Here is a 21,281-nt window from a genome sequence, read left to right as displayed (position 1 = left end):
TGTAATCCTCCAGCTTCCCTATCTCAGCGGTCATCCCCCGGCCCCCTCCACTCTGCGGGAGAGAAGCAGCTCTCTCCCTGAGTTGGAACTGGACTGTTCAAGTCGGGTACTCCAGCACCGCCCAGCCCCTAACCACGCCGGGATCCCAGGGTGAGGGGGCGCGGGGAAGCCGAGGCTCCCAGTTCAGGGACAGGGCGTCCTGGGCTCGGCTGGGTTAAGCTAGGCCAGCAGGGCTGGCTCCCGCCCCGAGAACGGCGGCCAGCTCTGGGGCACAGGCCCCAGAACGGCAGGAACAGCCGCCATCACCTCGGGCCTGGAGCGGGAGGCGGCGGCGCGGGGAGGGCAGCCGGGCCTAATTAGTCTGCCTGGGACCCGGGCGGGCGCCGGGGCGGCAGACGCGGCCGCCGGAGCCGCGCAGGCACGTCCGCGCCCGGCCGGGAGGCGGCGAGGAGCCGGGAGGCCGCGCGCCCTGGGACGGGCGGGCGGCCTGGGAAGGCCCGGGCTTGGGGAGATGCCGGCCCCGAACAGGCCTGCCTTCCCTCATTCTTCGGTGCCACCAGGCGCAGCAATTAGAGGCTTTCAAAGTTTGTCCTTAATTGGTTTCATTTTTGCCTCATAAATGATTCATGGCCCTGGAGGTCTGGGTGGGGGAGGAAGTGGCAGGGGGAATTTGGGAGCCAGGCCCCCTACCTGAGGCTGGAGAGGGGCCTGCAACCTTTGCCCAGTTGAAGACAGGGCCTGGGGAAGCCTCGGGCAGGTGGGATCCTCCAGCAAAAATAAAAAACCCCGGCCCTCTCCTCAGGGCACTGACTAATTAGCAACCGTGACTTCTCTGCAGACCAGAGCTCTGCAGTCAGGCCCAGAGCCACTGCAGCTGCTGGGGCCCTGGGAGGGTGAATCATAATATAATGATAACAAAATAACAGTGTCAATAGTAATAATAAAGATGGTGAACACTTAAAGTTCTCACTTAAGCTTCAGACATGCAGTTAAGAACATCTCTTAACCACCCACCCTAAATACCCAAGCACTATCAGGAAGAGGTCCCAGAATCCCCATTTTGCAGTTAAAGAAACTGAGACTTGGAGAGCTTAAGGTCTCTCCTCTGCCCCTCTGATGCCAAAACTGCTCACTCCCCAAGGTCTCAGCAGCTTGGGGCTTAGGGCTGGACACCTGGAACACTGCCAGTAAGTTAGGAGCTGCAGAAGACCCCAGAAAGGTCCAGTGACGCCATATCCACCTGGGCCAGGTTAGCTCTGCCCCTCACAAGGCTGTGTGACCTTGACTGAGCAATGTCCTCACACAGCCTTAACTGGCCCATCTGTCAAATAGGAAGGCAGCGGCCCTATGACCCCCACCCAGCCCTAACTTGTGCTGGGCGTGGGATCAGAGATGTCATGGATCCCATGCTCAGGGAGCTCCCAGTCTAAGAGAACATGGATGTACACACAGAGAGAAGGGCTTAGTAGAGTCTGCAGAGAACTCCGAGCGCTCAGTCAGTCACCTGCTGAGGGCTTCTTGGAGGTGAGGTGCGCAGAGGAAGCGTCTCCCTTTTAAGCACGTTCCCTGGTGGCTCAGATGGTAAAGAATCCGCCATCAATGTAGGAGACCAGGGTTCGATCCCTGGTTCAGGAAGATCCTCTGGAGAAGAAAATGGCAATCCATTCCAGTATTCTTGCCTGGAGAATTCCATGGACAGAGAAGCCCTGGCGGGCTATAGTCCATGGGGTCGCTAAGAGTTGGCCACAACTGAGCTACTAACACAACCCACAGAATGCTCAGGGAATGGGTGTGGCCTACTTAAATCCTTGGCTAGAGGTCAGACCTTGAAGAAATCTGAACTACAGACTACATCAGAAGGATATTCAATGCAAAATGCCCAGCTCAGTCTGTCCATGACAGTCACTTTTATTCTGAACTATGAGAGGTGAGGTCTACACAATTATCTGCAAGGCCCACCTGGTCCCTGGGGACATCCCAGAGGTAAGGAAATGCACTCAACAAATTCAGGAGCAGATGCTATAAGGGGCTTCCCTGGTGGCTCAGTGGGTCAAGAATCCACCTTTGATGCATTAGACGTAGGAGACATGGGTTCAATCCATGGGTCTGTAAGATCCCTTGGAGGAGGGCCTGGCAACCCACCACCCCAGGAGAATCTCATGGACAGAAGAGCCTGGGAGGCTACAGTACGTAGGGTCGCAGAGAGTCGGACACAACTGAAGGGACAGAGTAAATGCTGTATGGACTGACTTCCCCTAGAGGCCCCAGGGCTCTGGGCCGCTAGCTGGTGCCTCTTGGGTACCTCATAGATACTACCTCCTCGTGCATCCTCCAGCTCCTTTCTCAACCACTTGCACCAGATTTCCCTCCACAAACTCTGCCTTCTCAGGCCCTGGCACGTGCTCAATTCCATTGGCTCCCTGCTCTCCCATCCAGCCGGCCTCCACCAGGCAGTGAAACAGAGGCTTCAAGTGGTATACCTCCCAGTCTCCTTCCTCCCTGTGCCTCCCCACGGCCCTCTGAGTGGCATACGTGATCGTCCCTGTGTCCGAGGGAGGAAAATGAGGCTCTGAGCAGAAGCTAAGGGACGTACCCAAGGCCACACAGCTTAAGGAGACCCAGGCCCAAATCTCTTGAAAGCCCATGTTGCTCACCTTGCTGGCCTCCTACAGGTCACATTCCTGTCCTGAACCAGGACTGGCCACTTCTTGCCCCAGGCCTGACCCATCTTCTGTCTAGACAAAAACTGTACTGAATCCGCACTCCTCCAGACACAAGATCTTGGTCAGACCGTTGTGGTCAGGGGCCCTGCAGGGTGCCCAGGAGGTAGCAGGGGTCCCTACATACTCTGAGAGCCCTAGGGTTTGGGGCCTCCTGCCTCAGCCCAGCTGGGTCATCCCAAAGATTGGGTGGGAAAAGTCCCAAGATACAAACACAGAGTACCACAAATGTCTGGAGAGGGGTATGGAGGAGGCACAATGATGTCAGGGTGGAGGGGGCTGGCCATGTTCTTTGGTCCTCTCGGGTACAGTCAACTTGAAGGCTCCTATCACACACTAGGGAGAGGGCTGCCTGTGGAAGAAGGGAAGAAGCCTAACTTTTATACTTCCACTACTCCATTCTGCTGGAGAATATAGCTGAATGGCTTGGGCAAGTCATACCCTCTGAATCTTTAGTTGTTTCATCTGTACAGTGCATCCAAACTCTATGGAAAAACTTTGGGAACAGGTTTAGAGGTATTCCTTGAGAAAAGGGATTCAGAAGAACTGGACGAAACACTCAGTGGTCTATGTTGGCTGGGGGCACTTGTATAGTAGAAGCTTGACAACTGCTTGGTGAACATTCAAACAAGTGGCTGAGTTCTCAGATTTCAGAGTGCCTCTTAGCAGGTCCAGGTGACACCCACCTCCCAGGTGTCCCCCCTGAGCCAGGACACTGGTCTGCCCAGCCAGGTCACTGGGGTCCCTCTCCCCGGCCTGCCCATTTCAGGCGGGTCAGCACTGACATCAGCAGGACCGGCTGGGCGTGGAGCCCGCCACCTCCGGAACCGCCAATTAATTAACTTTTTCAAATTAATTTCCCAAGCAAAATTCCATAATTACATCTGTCTCCATCAGCCTGAGCCAGGCAGGCAAGATGACCCCGCAATGAGATGGAATGTGACCATACCAGGGGGTGACCATACTGGCCCCAGGAAGAGGTCAGAGGCACTGGAGGTTGAGTTTAACCATGGCAGGGCGATGGCCTGCGATCCTTATGGATGCTGAATGGAAGGGGAGGGGGCCAAGAAACCAGAGCCCCCCCCGCCCCGTCCCCGCAAGCGGTGGAGGGCTCAGGGACACCCATGCCTACCCAGCTCATCCTGCTGCCCCCACTCCCCACCCTGTGCCCCCAAACCACAATGGGTCTTGGCAGGGCCCAGTAGCAGCACAGGCACCGCAAGGCTGAGGAGGCCACGACTGCGGCGTTCTAATTTCCCAAAGGGGCTGAGATTAATTAGCTCACACACAGGCGCAGAGAGGGAGAGGAGAGTGGGAGCAGGGGCGGGTAGCGTCAGGCGAGGAGCTGGCTGGCACTCCCCCCACCCGCCCGGTAGGCAGTCAGGCGGCCTTGACAGCCTGGGTGCTCTGAAGGTCAGTGGCCAAGCCGGCTGAGCCAGCAGACTGGCATTGTCGCCTTCCCAGAAGCCCGGAGACCAAGACTGGGAGGGGCAGCAACCAGGAGGACAGCTGCGGAGGTGGGGGCGGGGCCACCACTGATGGCGTCCGTGCCAGGTGCTCTGTCCACACCCTCCTCTTTTATTCTCCCAGCAGCCCTAAGAGGTAGGCACCATGGCCTTCCCATTTCACAGATGAGAACACTGAGGCTCAGATCTGAGTTAAAATTCACTCAAGTTGTGGATGGTAGAAGTGGCCCATCACCAGAGCCCACCTTGCTCCCTCCTGAATTCTGTGCTGACACAAGGTCTGCAGGAGCCCTGGGCCTGGGGGACCTGGAGACCAGCTGCAGAGTGTGGCTGTCTGACTGTGGCTTACCTCTGTCTCAGAGCATGTGCTCGGCAGACTCTCAGTCATTTCAGAGATGCAGAAACTGAGAGCAGAAAGGGGAAGTGACTTGCTGCCACAAGGCACAGGGCCCCAAACCCAGACTTTCTGCCCCTCCATTTCAGGCCAGCACCAACTTCCAGCAAAACAAACCCTTCAGTGAGACCTGCCCCAGGGCCTCTCTTTAGCTAACCAGTACACTGATCGGGGTGGGGTGGTCACTGTCACCCCTGTGTACAGAAGAGAAGGATAGCTCCAGCTCAAGGGCACTTTCTTAACTTCTCCCTGCCGGGCTCCCCAGAGAGGAGAAAGGCGTCCCCAGGGAGGTGGGAGGGTAGGGATGGGAGAGGTGTATGATGCTGACCAGGCCCCTAAGCAGCTCTCAGGAGCCTAGCAAGTGACCTTCCCAGAACTTATCTGCAAGAAGATCCCTGCAACCCTAGGGAGACTCAATCTGCTCCCTGGGCCACGCCTTGACTCCTACCCGACACCCAGTGAATCATGTCTCCACAGAAGCCAAGGGCAACAGGGCTTACCCTCCCTGGGCTTATGGGATCAGCAGTCCCAAGGTTCTCGGGTCCAAGATAACAGACGGCCCTAGAAGAGTCATAGGGCAGTGCCTAAGTGGGGAGGGGGCTGGCCCAACTAGGAATATTCTTCATTGTGTGAATTATGGGAGATGAGTAGGAGCCCCCCTGAGGCACAGGTCTACATGGGGTTTGGACCCAGGGTTCCCCTCCCACTCTGCAGCTTCAAGCTAGGAGACCTCAGACAAATGGCTTGACCTTGCTGAGTCCACTCCCTGATCTGTGAAATGCCCACCATGACAGCCCTACCCCCACCAGCGTCCTAGACAGGATGAATGCGAGGTTCTCAGTGCGGAGCCAACAGGCATAGGTGCTCAATAAATGAGAGCTGTGTGGTTATTTTTACCGTCATCCTCAGCCAACACCAGAATGAGTGAAAGCACTGCTCGAGCCAAGAATGTTGGGTAACCCAAGCTGTGGCCCCAGTTCTGCCACTGTTTGAATCTGAGCCAATCCCTTAATGTCTCAGTTTCCCCAGCCTCAAGTAGAGCATCCCCTGTCCTGCCCTCTTACCTGCAGGAACCCGGGGAGGTGTGCACATGAAAGGGGTCTGAGGGCTACAGCGAGGGCAGCACTCAGCTGTGCTTTTCTGGCCACAGGAAGAGCCCACTTCTACTTCTTGCCAATGTTTCCTCCTATTTCCTTGTCCCCCTCCCCACCCAAGCCTGGCCTGTTCCATGTCCGCGCTTCTTCAAGCTCCCACAGTCCCAACAGCCCTTCCATAGGTGTATTCCAAGCCCCTCACTGCCCTGCGAAGGCCACATTTGCCACCTGGAAGTCCCTGCCTGAGGCTAACTTGTGGCTTTGCTATCTGTTGGAGGTTAGGGGATAGAAAAAAAATCTGGGAACCATGGTTGGCTCTCTGTGTATCTAACCATGCTGTGAAGCCCCCAGGAGTGTGCACCCAAGGACTCCAGGCTCCTCTGTCCTGGGTCCCATCCATTCCCAACCATCCCCTTCCCAGTGACCCCAAGCTCAGCTTCCTCAATCCCAGACTCCATCATTCCCATCTAAGAACAGCCCTAGAGAAGGCTAAATCCACATTCTAATTAAGGAGTCTTTGGTGTGGGGTACCACTCCCAAAAAAATGCCAGCTTTGGTGGAGCAAACAGGTGGAGAGGAGGGCTGGACTCACCTGGAGATCCAAGTGAGACATGTTGCGAACCATACCCCACCATCTACTTCATCTACACCAGGTCCTGCAGTTTTAAGACAGAGATAAGGGTCATACCCATTTTACAGGTGGCTAAAGTGAGGTCAGAGAGGTTGGCAAACCAGATCATGATTACACAGCAGGCAGTGACCAAATCTGGTGTGGAGCCCAGACCTGTCCAATTCTAGAGCTGATGGCTCGGGGGACATTCAGTTCTCCTGAATGGCCACTGCTGGTTGTCTTCTTCAGGTTGCCTGGTCCTCTCTCCTCCCCGACCACTGTCCAGGCCTTTATGCGGGAGCCATAAAGTGGGGCCAATCTCATTCCTCCCCAGTCTCTGTGGCCAGGAGGTGGGAGCCAACATCGGCCAGAGTTCACCTGCCTCTTCACTTCTGCTAGGCTGTCTTAATCCTGTGGGCCCAGAACGAGCTGTCCTCTGAGCATTAGGAGACTGTGTCCAAAGTCCTTCGTGACCAATGAAGCCATCCCCATTGGACTCAATTCTTTCATCTGAAAAAGGATGCCTTTTTCCATGTGTGAAATATGGGTTATGCCCCCAGTTCTGCTCACTCAGGGAAGGCAAGCGCCAGCCCCAGTGGGCAGCAGAAGCACAGAGGCTCCCTGAGGGCATCCCCCTAACCCAGGAGCCGAGCCCTTCCTTGTACTCAGGCCAGGGACTAAAACTCAGGGTCGAAGTCTGAATTCTGAGTCTTAGGGTGCTGGCTGCAAGACGGGAGGCCAGGGTGACCAGGGAGGGTGGGCTGACAGACTCCTGAGGCGCTCAGCCCACTAGATCAAGGAAGTCTCATTCCTCCCCAGTCTGTGGCACCCCACAATCTCTCAAGGACCCCGCTCCCTGAGTCGGGGGAGCAGCTGGACACTTGGCGCTCCCAGGAAAATCGATTCTCCATGGCTTTCCTTCTCCAGCCTTTCCTCTACTGAGCTCCCCCGTGTCCCTTCCCCATCAACCCCCAACCGGCTCTGCCTGGGCTAGAGTTCCCCATACTGGAGGGCAAGTGAGTTTAACACTTCCATGCCCGTGACTGGGGCCTCCTTCCCCAGGGGTGGGGAAACACCCCGCTTCCCGTGCCCACCCTGCAGAATTCAGCTGACTACACGGCCGAGGATGGGTCTCCTCTGTGTGAGCCTACACACACACCTTTCAGTGAATGGAGCCCCAACCTTGCTGGGAGCGCGCCTGTGTGCGCAGCAGCCTCCGTCGGGTCAGTGCTCCGGGCCCAACTCCTCACACCATCTGGGTGAGAGCTGTGGCCGGACAGCAACGGCCTGAGCCTGTGACAGGATGGAGCACACATACCACACCGCCTTACTGGAGTCGTGTATGGGGTCCATGTGTGACTGTGTTTGTCCATTCGTCGCGTGTATGTGTCAGCGTGTGTTGTATGTTTGCCAGAGGCTGGGGCTGTGAGTGTGACAGGGAGTGTGCTTTCAGAGTGTCCACAACGACTGTGACTGGGCCCTGCCCGTGAGTGTCAGCCCTGTGTGCTGGGTCGTGTGCTGAGTGACTGTCTGTCCCAAGCGTGTGCCCCTGGGTGTGCCGCGTGGGATGTGCGTGAGTACGCGCTGCGTGCCAGGCCGCAGGGCCTCGCGGGGCTGCTGGGGATGGGGTGACTCATGTCTCCTGAGCTCATCCCGCCGCCAGCCCGCCCAGCTCACCCTGCTCGGCTGGGCTCATGGCCGCCAGCGCTGGGGGTTGGGGGGGTGGGAGGGAGGCAGGCGCGGGCAGACGCGGCAGGGAGGCTGCTTGATAAATAACCTGCTGCTTCCCCAGGCTTCTGAGAAGGGAAGGCTGCATGGTGGGGAGCAGGGGGGAGCACGAGGGAGGCAGTCCTGGCCCCCCAGCTCCGGCGGCCCTGGCCCCCACAGCCCAGGCTACGGCTCCGGTTCCTGTTTCATCGAAACCTGAGCTGGGAAAAGCCTATCGGGTCATCTTGCCTGTCCCGCCGGCCGCCAGGCCCAGGCAAGCTGCCCCTCAGGGGACAAGCCCGCAGCCTGGCCGCCCAGCCAGTGGGTGGGTGGGTGGGGGGAGGATATTTCTGTCCAGACTAAATGCAGCTCGAGGCCTCTGTCTGCACCCCCCCCCCAACAGCTGCTCCCAGGGGCCCCCTGGCTCTGCAGGACTGAACTAAATATAGCCCCCCACCCCAGCAAACCCCCAATGTTCACCTCTTCCCATTGACCCCACCCACATGAGGGTAGGGAGAAGGCTGGAGAACCCGCTGTGTGACCCTAAGCCAGTGTATCCCTCTCTCTGGGCTCTCAGTTATGAAATATCAAGTATTACTCAGCTCTAGGCCCTGACCTGCCTAATAGGCCCTCTCGGAGAGAAGACGCAGGTGACTAAATTGGGGTCTTTGTCCAGGGAGGTAGGGGCTGAAATCCCCTCCTTCAAAATGACTCCAGCCTGTTTCAGCAAAAGAATATCAGGAGAAGCTCTCCCCAGCATCCCCAAGTACCTTTAGGCTTATAAACATGGTCCCCTTCATCCTGCTTGTTCCTTGCCCAGGCTGGGCAATACCAGGCTCCTCCAATCTGCCCCGGCCAGACCCTGGCCAGGAAACAAGTTGTGCCAGGCTTGGGGAGGGGGGAAGACGCGGGAGCATGACAGCTGCTATTTCCTGGAGGCCACAGTTGGGCACAACCCGGATTCCTGCCCAGCTCCACACTCCACCGGACAGCCTCTCCCAGGCTCTGGCCTTCAGCAGGGCACCCCTTCCCCAGTGTCAGCCCCGTCATCAGCCAGGGTCCCACCCCGTCCCTCTTGTCCCCTGCACTGGTACAGATAGGAGGGAGGTGCCGGATGCACCTTCTGGCCTGGGCTGGGAGAACGGTGGTCTCTGCAGGGTTCAACAGGCGGGGGAGGCAGCCCCAGCTTCCCCCCTCCTGCCTGCCTGCCCACCCGGCTGCTTCCCCCAGCCCCACACACACCGAATTCCCTACATGCCTGTCTGTCTCTGACAGCTCGCGCAAATACTTGGCTGCGCGGGCACCCGCTGTTCTGAGCCCGCTGCGCCTCCTCCCCTGCCTTCCCCGGGGGGCTCTGCAGACACAGCCAGGGACGGGAGGGGGGCCAGAGCCAAGAAGCCTGGTGGGCAGTAGGGGGAGTGAAGGCAGGAAGAATCAGTCTCAGTGCTCCATCCCCAGGCCTGGGGGAACTGCGGGACTTGGGAGGCCACTGTGAACCAGTCCTAGCTGGGCGGCAGCTGCCGACGCCCCCGCTGCCCCCCGGAACCTCCCAGGAGGACCTTCCGGAGGCCTCCCACTCGTCTCAGCCGATGAAACAGCATCTGCCACCCCCGCGGCGGCAGCTCAGGACAGGGCGGAGGGCACCGCAAGGCCCCTGGGGAAGGCTTTGAAATCTGGACTACGGCCCGGCCCCTCCTGAGAGCCCCGGCCCCCCACCAAAGGCCCAGCCCTGGAGCGTGGGGGGCTGCGTTCCAGCCCTCCTGCAGTGTGAGGGGTACACCCGCTCAGCTGCCAGGTCTGGGACGTCTCCATCAGACTGGCTGGGGGCCTTGTTTGCCCCCAACTCTCCTCCTTCCTGCTTGCCTCGCCTCCCTCCCCGGGGACCAGTGGAGGAAACACTTCCTGAGAACAGCTGGGATTTTCCGCTGGACATTGGCCTCGCCAGTCAGCCCCTTATCTGCTCCCCCCCAACCTCATTCCTTCTCCCAGAGTCACCCCTTCAGCCAAATCATACTCCCACCCCCACCGCCAAGGATACCCCTCCTCTCCCTACCATCCTCCCACTTGCCTCAGCATCCCCAGTACCCAGCACATGTCCAGGCACAGAGCAGACAATGAATGAATGGCCACATGGAATGACATGCTCCATTTTGCAGATGGGTATACTGAGATCAGGAGCAAGCCCAGCTCCCATCCAGGCTCCTCCTGAATGGGAAGAATGGCCCTGGTGGCAGGGCCCTTCTCTATCATTTCCCACCTGGTACACTTTCTACCTCAGGAACCAATGCAGCCCTCCCAAGCTTCTCAGGCATCAGGGTGACCACACAGAACTTCTCAGTGCCCTGGGGCCAAATGCCCAGCTGACTATTTAGGACCACTGGCCCAACTCTCCCAAAGTGTAAGGGCGGGCTTTAAAAGAATCGCAACTGTACTGTCTTTGTGACTAGACTATGGGGTGAAGCCTCCTCTCCCCATTGCACAGATGGGGCTGCAGAGGCCCCCAGGGGAGGGGGGAGCTGCAGGCGGCCGTGAATCAGAGGGGGAGCTGGGAAGCCGCCCGGCCCTGCCGGCTGTCGCTGGAAGCAACAGCCTGCATTTCCTCCTCACACTGGTGCCTCGGGAAGCGTGGGCAGCGGGCGGGCGGGCACTGCCGTGAGGACCCCTCCCGTGCCTGTAGGCTAGCTGCGTCCCCTCACTGCCTGCCTGGGCCCACACAGTCCACTCCCCGTGCTGGCGTGATTTATTTCCAGAGAGGGGCAGACCAGAGGCAGAACTGGGTTTCATGTCACTGGCGGGCACCACAGGGAAGCCCCTCCTCTCAGATTCTCAATGTTCCTAGCATCGAACAAGATTGAAACATGACCATTCATGCTTCCTTCCAGCAGGAAAGCCCACGGTTCTGTGATTCTAGGCTCTCAACATGACAAGAATCCTGACAAGAATCCCTCAGCTCCAAGCATTCTATGATTCTAGACTCCTGTGACTTAAGATTCCAGGCCACCGAGATCAGACACCGCCAGAAGAAAGGGGGCCAAGTCCACTCCTACCTGCTGCTGGGGGCCCAGCTAAGCAATTTTCTATTGAGCTCTGGGGGAGGCAGGTCAGGCAGGAAAGGAGCTGGGCTCTCCCATCAGGGTCACCAGGAACTGGACGTGAGGCTGTGGGGCAGGGCAGGGGTTATGGGGATCACGCTGGTCTAGTCCTGGAGGACAGGCCACCACCTTGTGGCAAACACAGCCACGGATGCTGCAGCTGTCAGGAGGCCCAGACCTCGCCAGAGTGCAAGCGGGTAGGCAGGGCTTTGTCAGCTTGTGCCCCCACCCTGGAGCTCAGAGGGAGGAGGGGTGTCAGGTCAGGGCTGGTCTCCCTGCTTCTCAGGTTCCAAGCCAAGCTCCACGCTTCATCTTCCAGTCTTCACCACCCACTGCTTCCTCCTTCCCACTACAGTCCCTCACCTCTCAGGCTCCCAGGCCAGCCCCAGCCCAGGCCAGCTGGCAGCCAGCTAAGCTGAGGCAAGGTTCCCAAGCCCATTTGATAGATGGAAAAACTGAGGTTGGGGGAGAGAAGACGACATGACCTGCCCCAAGGACTCAGCCTTGGCAGCCTACTGGTCTCTGGATGCATCTCTCAGTCCCGCCCCTCAACCTTGCTTCCTAGAATCCTCTGCAGGACCAGTGGGTCTCCCCTGACCAGTCTCCTCACCAACGTAAGTACACCTCCCCCATCCTGGTGTCCTTTGAGAGCACTCAATTCCACAGCCAATCACCTGCTCATTCATTAATTCATCCTTTCATTCACCCAACTAGCCAATCAGCCCATCTTCCCACCAAATGCCAGGTCCCTTGCCAGGGGTCTGGGGGACTCAAGAAGGAAAGAGAGCAAGGCCTGTACCCCACAGGCATTGACGGAGTGCCTGTTGTGTGCTAGGCAGTGTGGATTGCCACACACAGCCCAACCCTGGCTGTCCTTGTGGTGTTCATGGCCCATCAAGGGCTCTGCTGCTGCTGCTGCTAAGTCACTTCAGTTGAGTCCGACTCTGTGCAACCCCATAGATGGCAGCCCACCAGGCTCCCCCGTCCCTGGGATTCTCCAGGCAAGAATACTGGAGTGGGTTGCCATTTCCTTCTCCAATGCATGAAAGTGAAAAATGAAAGGGAGGTCGCTCAGTCGTGACCCTTAGCGACCCCATGGACTGCAGCCTACCAGGCTCCTCCATCCATGGGATTTTCCAGGCAAGAGTACTGGAGTGGGGTGCCATTGCCTTCTCTAATCAAGGGCTCTACCAGGACCCAATCCCACTTGGAGTGGCAAGTTCCAAACGTTCCAGCCTCAGTTTCCTCATCTGTATATGGGGAAGCTAACGGCACCCACATCACTGGCCTACAGTGAGGAATGAACAAAGCGAAGGCTAGAAAGCTGTCCACACAGTGCTTGCCCTCAGTCAGGGCCTGGGACGGGTTAGCCGTTGTCTTCAGCATTGTTAAGACCTACTATGATTATTATAGTAATAACTGGGAGACAATGAGTGATCAGAGCAGCAGCTAAAGCTCTTCAAACACTTAGCTGGTGCCAGACACTGAGGGGACAGGAAGGAATCACTGCAACATACCCTTGCAAGCCTGGCAAGGAGCAAGCCCAGTAACCTCCCATTAGCATCTGATGATCAAGGGACTCGATGGTTAGAAGCATGGCCCTGCCTCCATGGAAGGTCTACTCCAACATGCGTTCACGGGTGCCTGCCGCACATGTATGTGTAAGCTTTTAACCATGCACGTGAATACATGTCTACACAGGAAAGCTGGGAGGGCCAGCAGAGGAGATGGGAAGCGAGACAGCAGTGAAGGGAACACAACTGCTGACGCTGGCTCAGGCCTCCCAACCTAGCCCACCCGACCCTGGCCAGTGATCACAGCAGAGCTGAGGGGACTGTGGCAAGAGCAAGGACCGGGCCAGTGGGGAGAGGCCTGAAAAGATGCTTTGCATAGTTCTGGCCACCAGATTACAGGCCTAGGCTAGGCCCCTAGGTGGGGGTGTGGGGGCTGCCAGGTGCTTGCAGTCCCACATGGATCAGGCCACTGAGCCCGCACTTCATGCCTGTCCCGGCATGGCATATGAGCGTTCCTGCTGGCAGACTGGGCGAGTCCGAGGAGGTCAGGGGAGGTCACGGTGAAGGGAGGGAACAGTGGGCCCAAGGGCCATGTGGGGTCTGCCGGACAGGGGAGAGTGGGCACAGGGCTCCCCCGGGGCCACCGGGCAGGCCTGGCTCTGCCCTGCTGGGGCCAGCAGCTGGAGGGAAGTAAATATAGCGCGGGGCGTCCCGGCCACATTCCTGGGAGGCCAGTGCAGCCCGCCTGCCCACTGCTCTAGGCAGAGTGCAGCAGCCAGGGCCCAGAACTGCCCCTGCCCTCTTCCCAAACAAACAGAAAAATAAATAAAACCAGCTCTCCCGGCCAGCACAGCTGGGGGGATGGGGGCAGGAAGGGGTGGACAGGGTTGGGGGGTGCAGCCAGGCGCACCAGTTGCCGCTGTTTCTGTCCTGCTGGGGAGGAGGAGGAGGCCAACAAAAGAGAAAAATGGAGGGAAAGGGCAGAGGGACAGTCAGAGATGTGAGAGAGGGGGAGAGGACACACAGGAGAGACCGAGTTGTGACAGGCAGAGGTGTGTGTGTGGGGGGCAGGTCAAGAGGGATACAGATGGTATCAGGGCTGGGGGGGCGGTGCACAGGCAGCCCCGAGGTCAGTAATTCAGCAATTCAGTGACAGGGATGCCCCAGGGTGGGCAGCAGGCAGACAAAGGGGGCCTGTGGGCTGGGGCAGAGGGCTGGCTCCAAAGGCCATGAAATATTAAGGACCTTAGGCCAATGAGTGACAGAGGTCATAGAAATAAGGAGACTAGCCAGGGAGATACAGGGATCCTGAAGCAGACCACCCCCTGTCCCCAGGCCCCCTCCACCACCTCCTGAGCCTAGTCAGCCTCCCCCAGCTCTCCTCCTGCCATGGCTGCTTCTGTCTTTCCATCCAGACGGAGGACGGAGGAGGACGGCGGGTGAGGGTGGGAGGGGCCCGGGGGATTAGTGAGGGCAGGGGACCTCTGCGTTCTCTCTTCCCTCTGGCTGATCTGTGTGCAGCCGGCCCTCCAGAGCTGCCAGCCACTCTAGTCAGAAGGCCAGGAGGGCCTGTCAGCACAGCCACTGCCACAGGCACCTCCTGGGGAAGGAGGGGGTAGACATCCAGCTTCCCCTTCACAGAAAAAAAAAAAATCAGCCGCGCCACCACTTTCCACAGAGACCAGCGGGAGGGAAGGCCATGCCTCACAGCTCAGCTGAGCCAGCCAGTCAACAGGCGAGCAAGCCAGCAGGTCATCCCCCAGGCCTCCCAACACCCCCCCGCCCCAGGCCCCACCATCAACCCCATGACCTTGGCCAGTCCCCCGGTCCCCAAGCCTGTGTCTTCACCAGCCCCACCCCCACCCCAGGCTTGGTGTGAGGAAAAGAAATAAGAGTACAAGTAACACCTTGAAAACCTGCAGGGGGGCTAGGGCCAAGCTTGCAGGTAATCCTGTGAGGTCAGGCCCATCGTGGGTCCCATCTCACAGATGGGGAAGAGAAACCCAGACAGGCAGAGTGACATACCCAAGGTCACACACCTGGCAACTAGCAGAATAAAGACAGAAACGCTAACCATGAGCCATGTGTTCTTTTCTTCCTTTTCACTGGGGGACAGGAAGTCCTCATCACCGTAAAAGCCAACTTTGAATGCTGACTGTAGGCTAGCTAGCCACTGATGGTGGGCACTGCACAGCCATCCCTGTGTCTGTGTGAAAATAGCCTTGTGAGGCAGGCACTCTTACACTCCCATTTTAGGGATAAAGAAACTGAGGATCACAGAACATATATGGACCAAAGGTCATACATATATCCAGCTTGGCAGTGACATGGCCAGGATTTGGAGCCAGGTCTGACTCCTGAGCCAGTGGTCAAATATACCTGTTTGGGTGAGGTCGAGGCTGGGAGTTAGGAGGGCCCAGTAGCGGGGGAGCTCAGTGATCCTATTGGTGCCTGAAGCAGCCACCAGGAAAAGGTCAAAAACAAGGTCACAACTGCTAGACCAAGGGGTGGTCAGCAACTCCTCTGGGAACAAGGAGATGGGCAGAGTCTGTGGGGACCCACAGTGAGGACACTGTTTAGGGGCTTGACCAGAGTGATCTGCCTGGTCTACTTAGGGCCCAGGTACCAGATAACACAAGCCCCTCCCCCTAGCCTACTGAGGCTGGTCTATAAAGGGTCAGCAAAGCCTTGTCCTGTTGGCCCCCAGGGCTGCAACCAGCACCCGAGGGCCGGTGTGCTAGGAACTAATCACACCCCACCTCCAGAGCCCCCAGTGCAGGCGGAAGAGGGGGCAAGATCCCCTCCCTCCCTCCCAGGCCCTGTGAGCCCAGAGGGAGGCCAGCATCAGAGGCAGGAAATGAAGAAGAATTTGCGATCTAATTGAGCTGGCGGGGGATTAGGCGGCAGAATGCAATTACAGGGGCTGGAGCAGGGCCAGGGGCACTGACACCCTGAGATGTGGCCTGGCCCAGGTGACTGGGCTGAGCCAGTCTCTGGTCAGAGACACCCTATGGGCAGTGGGGTGGGGAGAGGGAGACAGGTAGGCAAAGATTGGGGCCAGACCGCTCTTCAGCACACACAGGATTGCAGGGTTCCAGCTCCATGAAATACCCCAAATCAAGAAGTTTTCCTGAGAATTCTTCCCCAGGGAACAGCCCTATGCACTCTCTCACGGGGAGCAGGCAGAGAGGAACACACATTCTCACAGGCTCCACTCATGCACATACACACATGTGTTCATGCTCTCAGGGAAGACCCACAGATCCATGTTCACTTGGGGACAGGCTTCCAACCTGCAGACACACAGCAATGGCCCTTTGTTGCCGATGGCTCCACCAAAGAGGGGAGAAACACAAAACAAAACAAAAAAATACACCCATGACCTTAAAATCCTTTTATTCCTGTAATCACAGGCTGCCATTGCCGTGGATACGCGCTGTCACCCCGGCCCCAGCCTGTCTCCCTCCATGGCTTCCAAACTCCCAGCAGGCAGGCAGACGGGGAGGCTGCCCAGTTACTGCTGGGGAGGGCAGGGGAGGAGAAGGACTGGGTGGGAGAGGTTCAACACCACACACGTTCACAGACTCAGGGCCTCAACCAGGGAGGGAGAGACTCAGAAAAACAGATGGGCAGACAGAGATACAGAAAGAGCAAGGAACACAGACACCAGCTACCAAAGACATAGACCACTGTTAGCATAGCTCAGATATGCTCACTCCCAGAGTCACACTCTTTCCCAATTCAGTACCACTCAAGGAGTGATATAGTCCCAAATTTACAAGCGTCTATGAAACACACAGATATACACAAATCATGAACACACCCTCTCCAAAATTCTAGGCCCACACAACTCAGAATATACACATTCCTAGATTTACAGAGACAGACCCAACTTTCAGATATAGACTCTCAGGCTCACAGCACACAGGTATATATATGCTATGCAGACACAACTCTTAGATCCATAAACACATGTCCTGATTCACAAATATGCACAGGCTTAGACTCCCAACACCCCAAGATTAAACAGACACACATTCAACACACAGAGTCACAGATATATCCATCTTGAGTCATTAGCCCACACACTGCCCAGATTCCCACATCACATACCAACAGACTAGACCTACACAGCCTCACTGAGCAGCTGACACTGCCTTTGGCTTTAGGGGGCAAGTGGAATGGTTGGAGATTCCTGGGTCCTTGAGGGGGCAGTCCTTTCTCATTGCCTGCAGCCTGGGAGGTGGGCTCAAAGTTGGGGGGAATAAAGAGGGAAGTAAGAGAAAGCAAAAAAAAAACTTGAGTGGGATATTCTTGTTGGGCAGTAGCGCGTGAGTAACTGGGGAGGCTTTTTGTGGTCTGGTGAGTTTCAGCTATGAGTGAGAGTTTAACTATTAATACACTTAATCAAGGGCATTTCACACACACACACACACACACACACCCTACAACCATACACAGAGGCTAGGATGGGACCATGTGGTGGGGGGTAAGAGAGAGAGAACCTCAGATAAAAAAGGGGAAAGCTCCCTTCAGGGGCCCAGGGGGCAGGTAAACAGGGCGGAGTTTCTGCCCTGGGCCTACTTCTAGGGGGGTGGGGGGGTAGAGTCGATGATTCATTTCTGAAAGCCCAGAGGGTGGGGCTTGACACATAGTAGGTGCTCAATAAATATACAATGGGCCAATGAATGAAGAACTGAACCACAAATAAAGAGCGGGCAATAATAATAACAACAGTAATGATAAGTGAGCCCTGCCCCATCCTTGGCCAGTTGAGACATGCTTCAGAACACCAAGCTGGGGAGCTGGCTTTGACTTCATGGTCACTCCAAAAGACAGGGGATCTAAGAAAGTAGGCCAGAGTCTGGCTCATCAGCATCCCAGCATCCCTCCACCCCATCCTTTACCCTGGAAAGTCAGCTGACCTCGGCCCAGCCTACACCCCTCTCTCCCAGAGAGATCCCCCCAATCTTCATTCTACTGTCCCATGAATAAGTAAGTGAGGTCCTAAAGAAAGCAGGGTGTTTAATTCCCATAGACTTGTTTCTTTATCCAGATGAAACCTGCTCCCCCCCCCCCAATCTTATGAGCCTCAGCTTCTCATTTGCCAAATGGGTAGAAGCTGAAAAGAGGCAGCAAGAGTTGGGGGTCACAGTAGGAACCCACAGAACAGAGGCTTAATCTGGCCTGGGCCCTGGATGCAGAATCCTCCCTTCCCTTCCCCCACCCAGCCCAGCCCTGCCGGGTGGACATTCCAGGCCTCACGTGATAAAGACGAGGCCGCTGGCCCACGGGTAAGTCAACAGGCTCTGTCGGGGGAGAGATAGGAGGCCCCGGCCAGGGTCACCTGCTGAGCCGGGCAAACAGCCGGGCCCAAATACACACATAAATAAGGCGCCAACGGACAGCCAGTCAGCCAAGGGTCTATCTTCTGCAGAGGAACCTCTGCCCCCACCTTGGAAAGGGAGATGGCATGGGAGAGGGAGGCTCCAGGCTAGCTCTTGCTTCCCTGGGAGAGCCCCAGGTTCCTGCCAGGATTGGAGGTGAGGGTGTGGGAGGGGTGGGCTTCTACCAAGGGCCCCAGGACTGCGAACTCAGAGGCCAACCTCCCTCAGCTGTTCCCACCCCTTCCCTGGGCAAAAATCACCCCCTCTCCCTCCTCCCCAAGGAGAGAGGACAATTTCCGTTCTGGGAAGGGGGTGACAGCTGCAGAGCGGGCCACTACCCGCCCCCCCGCCCCGACCCCGCCAGCTCTTGCTTGAGTCTCATCCAGGGAAACTGCTAAATCAACACTACGCAGTAGTAGGTAGCACTGGCCTCAGTCTCCCCGCATCGCTCTCAAAAAGGTGTTTGGGAGGCGGCTTCGGGTCTCAGTCCCTGGTTTCCTAAAACGGTAGGCACCTAGGGTACGGGGTGGGGGGGTCTTTCGGGAGGGGGATTAGGGCAAGCTTCGGCCAGCACGCCCCCTAAAACCGTCTAATTGAAATGCTCTCACTTGCATGGAGAGCCTTCCCCCGGCCCCCGCCTCCCGCCCCCGCGGGCCGGGGCAGCTGAGGTGGCGCCGGGCGTTCAAATAGCGCTCCAAACAAGTCCGCAGCGACCGCGCACGCAGCCCCCGCCAGGCGGCCCCAGCGGAAAACTTGAAAGGGACTCTGTTTGCCGGCCGCCCTGGGGCGGCTCCGGCGGGGGCGAGGGCCGAACGAACGCACACGCCCCCTCCCCAGCGCTTCCTGCGCAAACGCGGGGAGGCGGGGGTGGCTGGGGCGGGGGGGGGAGCCGGCCCACCACAAAACCTCGGACTCGGTCGGAACAGCGGCTGCGGCGCAGGGAAAGGCGGAGGTCAAGAGGCTGGCTCGCCAGAACCCCCCGCCCCCCGCTTCAACCCCTTCTATCCGAAGACGCGACTCTCAGACCACCCAGGGTCCAGGGGGCAATGTAGGGCGCGGTTACCAACCCTTCAGACCCCCATCGCAAGAGACAACAGGGAGCAGGTCTTCCCGGATGAGTCCCTACAGAAACCCCAAATCTGCTGGTTCCTCCTTGCAGCCCGTGGCACCAGCCCAACTCCGCGCACCCCTTCCGATTCCTGAGGTGGGGGCACCGAAAAGCGATTTTGCTCCCTCATTGGGCGCTTCAGCTCTTCTGACAGGTCCCGGGAGGCGGCCCCCCATTTAAAAACCGGGGTCACTCACTTTCTGTGGATCCTACAAATAAACAAAGCCAGGCGCACCCCGCGCTCCCCGCCGGAAAGCAGCCCATTACGGGCGAGGACAACTTCCCCCAGCAAGAAAATTAACACATTCTTCTCGCGGCGGTTCGGCCCCTCGCTCTGGGGAAGCAAAGGGGGGGGGGGGGGGGGGCTCGGGGCCAAACTTCACGGGTAAATTTGGGTCCAGAGCAGCGAAGCAAGCGGCTGGGACACCCGCCTCCCACAGCTCCGCAGCTAGAAGAACACCCCCATTTTCCCTCCCTGGCTTTGCATGCTGCTTGGCCACGCGGGGCTCGGGAGACAGGCTGAAAGATTCCCTAAGGCTAGGGAGGAAGGGAGAGAGAGGCCGCGGGGAGCAGTGGTGGTCGGGGGTGATACTGTGACGGGAAAAAAAAAAGTCAAACTTGATCTGCCCGCCAGACACCCCGCGGGTAGCGGGGGCGAGGAGCCTGAGGGGAAATGTAGAAGTGGCCACCGCCCCCTCCAAAAGGAGGGGGAGACTCAGCCGCGCGTCGTCCAGGGCATTAAGAGCAGTGAGTGATGCCCCCAAAAGACAGTACTACGAATGGGGTCTGTTGGGGGGGAGTGCGCGCCGGAGATCTCCAATCAGCCGCCCCCGCAGACGGAGCGCGAGCCCAGCGCCGAGAGGTGAAGACACGGGCTCCCGCCGCCCCTGTGCCCTCAAGCTCGAGTACTTGGGGAGGGGACAGTACCCCGCAGGGAGAGCCCCGGCCCCAATCCAAGGCGCCCAAGCCTCCGTCCCCGACCCTAAAACCCCTCTTTTTGTCTGAACTCAGTGATCTGCGACCGAGCTGACTGCGGCTTGGGGAGGCTTGAGTATAGAAGAGGCCACTGAGCGATCACCGGAGCTAGGGCTCCTAGCCCCCGGGGCTCCGAGGCTCCGATTACGGGCGCCCCCCGCCACACCCAAACACGGACCCCTCTTTTCCCTTCCCTGGCTCTCCGCACCTGAACTTCGGGGGAGCCCGCGCCGCCAAACTTTCCGCAGACTTGCAGCGAACTCCGGCCCCGGCCGCGCACCGGGCCCCGGGGGAGGAGAGGGAGGTAGGCGGGGAAGGGGAGGGGGCCGGCCTCCGGGGGGGTCGGGGGAGGGCCGTGGCCCGACACCTACCGGCTCTCAGAGTCGTCCAAGCCGCCACTGCCGCCGCCGCCGCGAGGCCGAGGGGGAGGGGCGGGGCGGGGAGCTGCGCTCCGCTCTGGGCACCGCCGCCGCGGTGCGCTCCGCTCCAGCCGCGCCGCCCGCCGTGCCCGGGTCCGGAGCCGGAGTCACGCCGCCGCGGCTGGCCGGAGGCGGGGAGGGGGGGGAGCCTGCAGCACCTGCCCCTCCTCCCCCTCCCCGCGGCCCAAATTAAAAAACAACAAAAAGCAACTAATCACCCCCGAGCGTAGCGCGGAGCGGCTGGCTGAGGGCGCAGCGTGAGGCGCCCGGACTCAGCAGGCGGCGCGCATGGCTGGGCGCAGGGCTGGGCAGGGCTGGGACGCGGGGCCCGGCTTCGGGGAACAAGGTTCGGCTGCTCTTCTCTCTCGGCTCGGGCGCCTGCTTTCGCCGCCGCCTCTGCTGCCGCCTCTACATCCCCGCTCAGGCTCCGCCGCCGCGCGCCCGCCCGGGCAGGAGCTCTGAACGCTGCCCGGGGGCTGCCGGCAAAACCCGGACCGGACTCCACGCTCCCTCCTCCTCTCCCCCCCACTCACCCCCCCCCCCCCCCCCCCGCCGCCACCTCGGCTCCCCTCCCTCCTCCCTCCGCCTCCCTCCCGACGCAGCTCTGGCCACTTGGACGCCGCAGGCTCTGAGGCCGGAGCCGCAGCCACTGCGCCTCTAGCTCCCCGCGCTCTGAGGAGGTCGGCCCAGGCTCAGCTCTCCAGCGCGCCCGGTCTTCACCTCTTTTCCCGCAACTTTACAAAAAATAAGAGGACCTCACGCGTTCTGTGAGGAGTGCATGGGCTTGAAGACGCA

General features: G+C 58.7%; 1 protein-coding gene across 3 annotated transcripts in view; it reads right to left on the bottom strand.

Moving 5' to 3' along the window:
* Positions 1-20,922, bottom strand: part of CXXC5 (CXXC finger protein 5) — a 34,867-nt gene extending 13,945 nt beyond the window's left edge. Inside the window, exon 1 of one of the 3 annotated variants that reach the window (XM_061151453.1) lies at positions 20,439-20,922. The gene's annotated coding sequence lies outside the window, so the exon portion shown is untranslated. Of the gene's footprint in view, positions 1-19,289; positions 19,357-20,275; positions 20,397-20,438 lie in introns of those variants that run through there. The other 2 variants (XM_061151454.1, XM_061151455.1) reach the window with 2 other exon arrangements.
* Positions 20,923-21,281: the final 359 nt, after the last annotated feature.

Source organism: Dama dama, chromosome 9 (assembly GCF_033118175.1).
Source record: "Dama dama isolate Ldn47 chromosome 9, ASM3311817v1, whole genome shotgun sequence".
In the NCBI taxonomy this organism is placed as follows: Eukaryota; Metazoa; Chordata; class Mammalia; order Artiodactyla; family Cervidae; genus Dama; species Dama dama.
The sequence above is the reverse complement of the archived record's forward strand: the minus strand, read 5'-3'. Positions and strand labels throughout refer to the sequence as shown.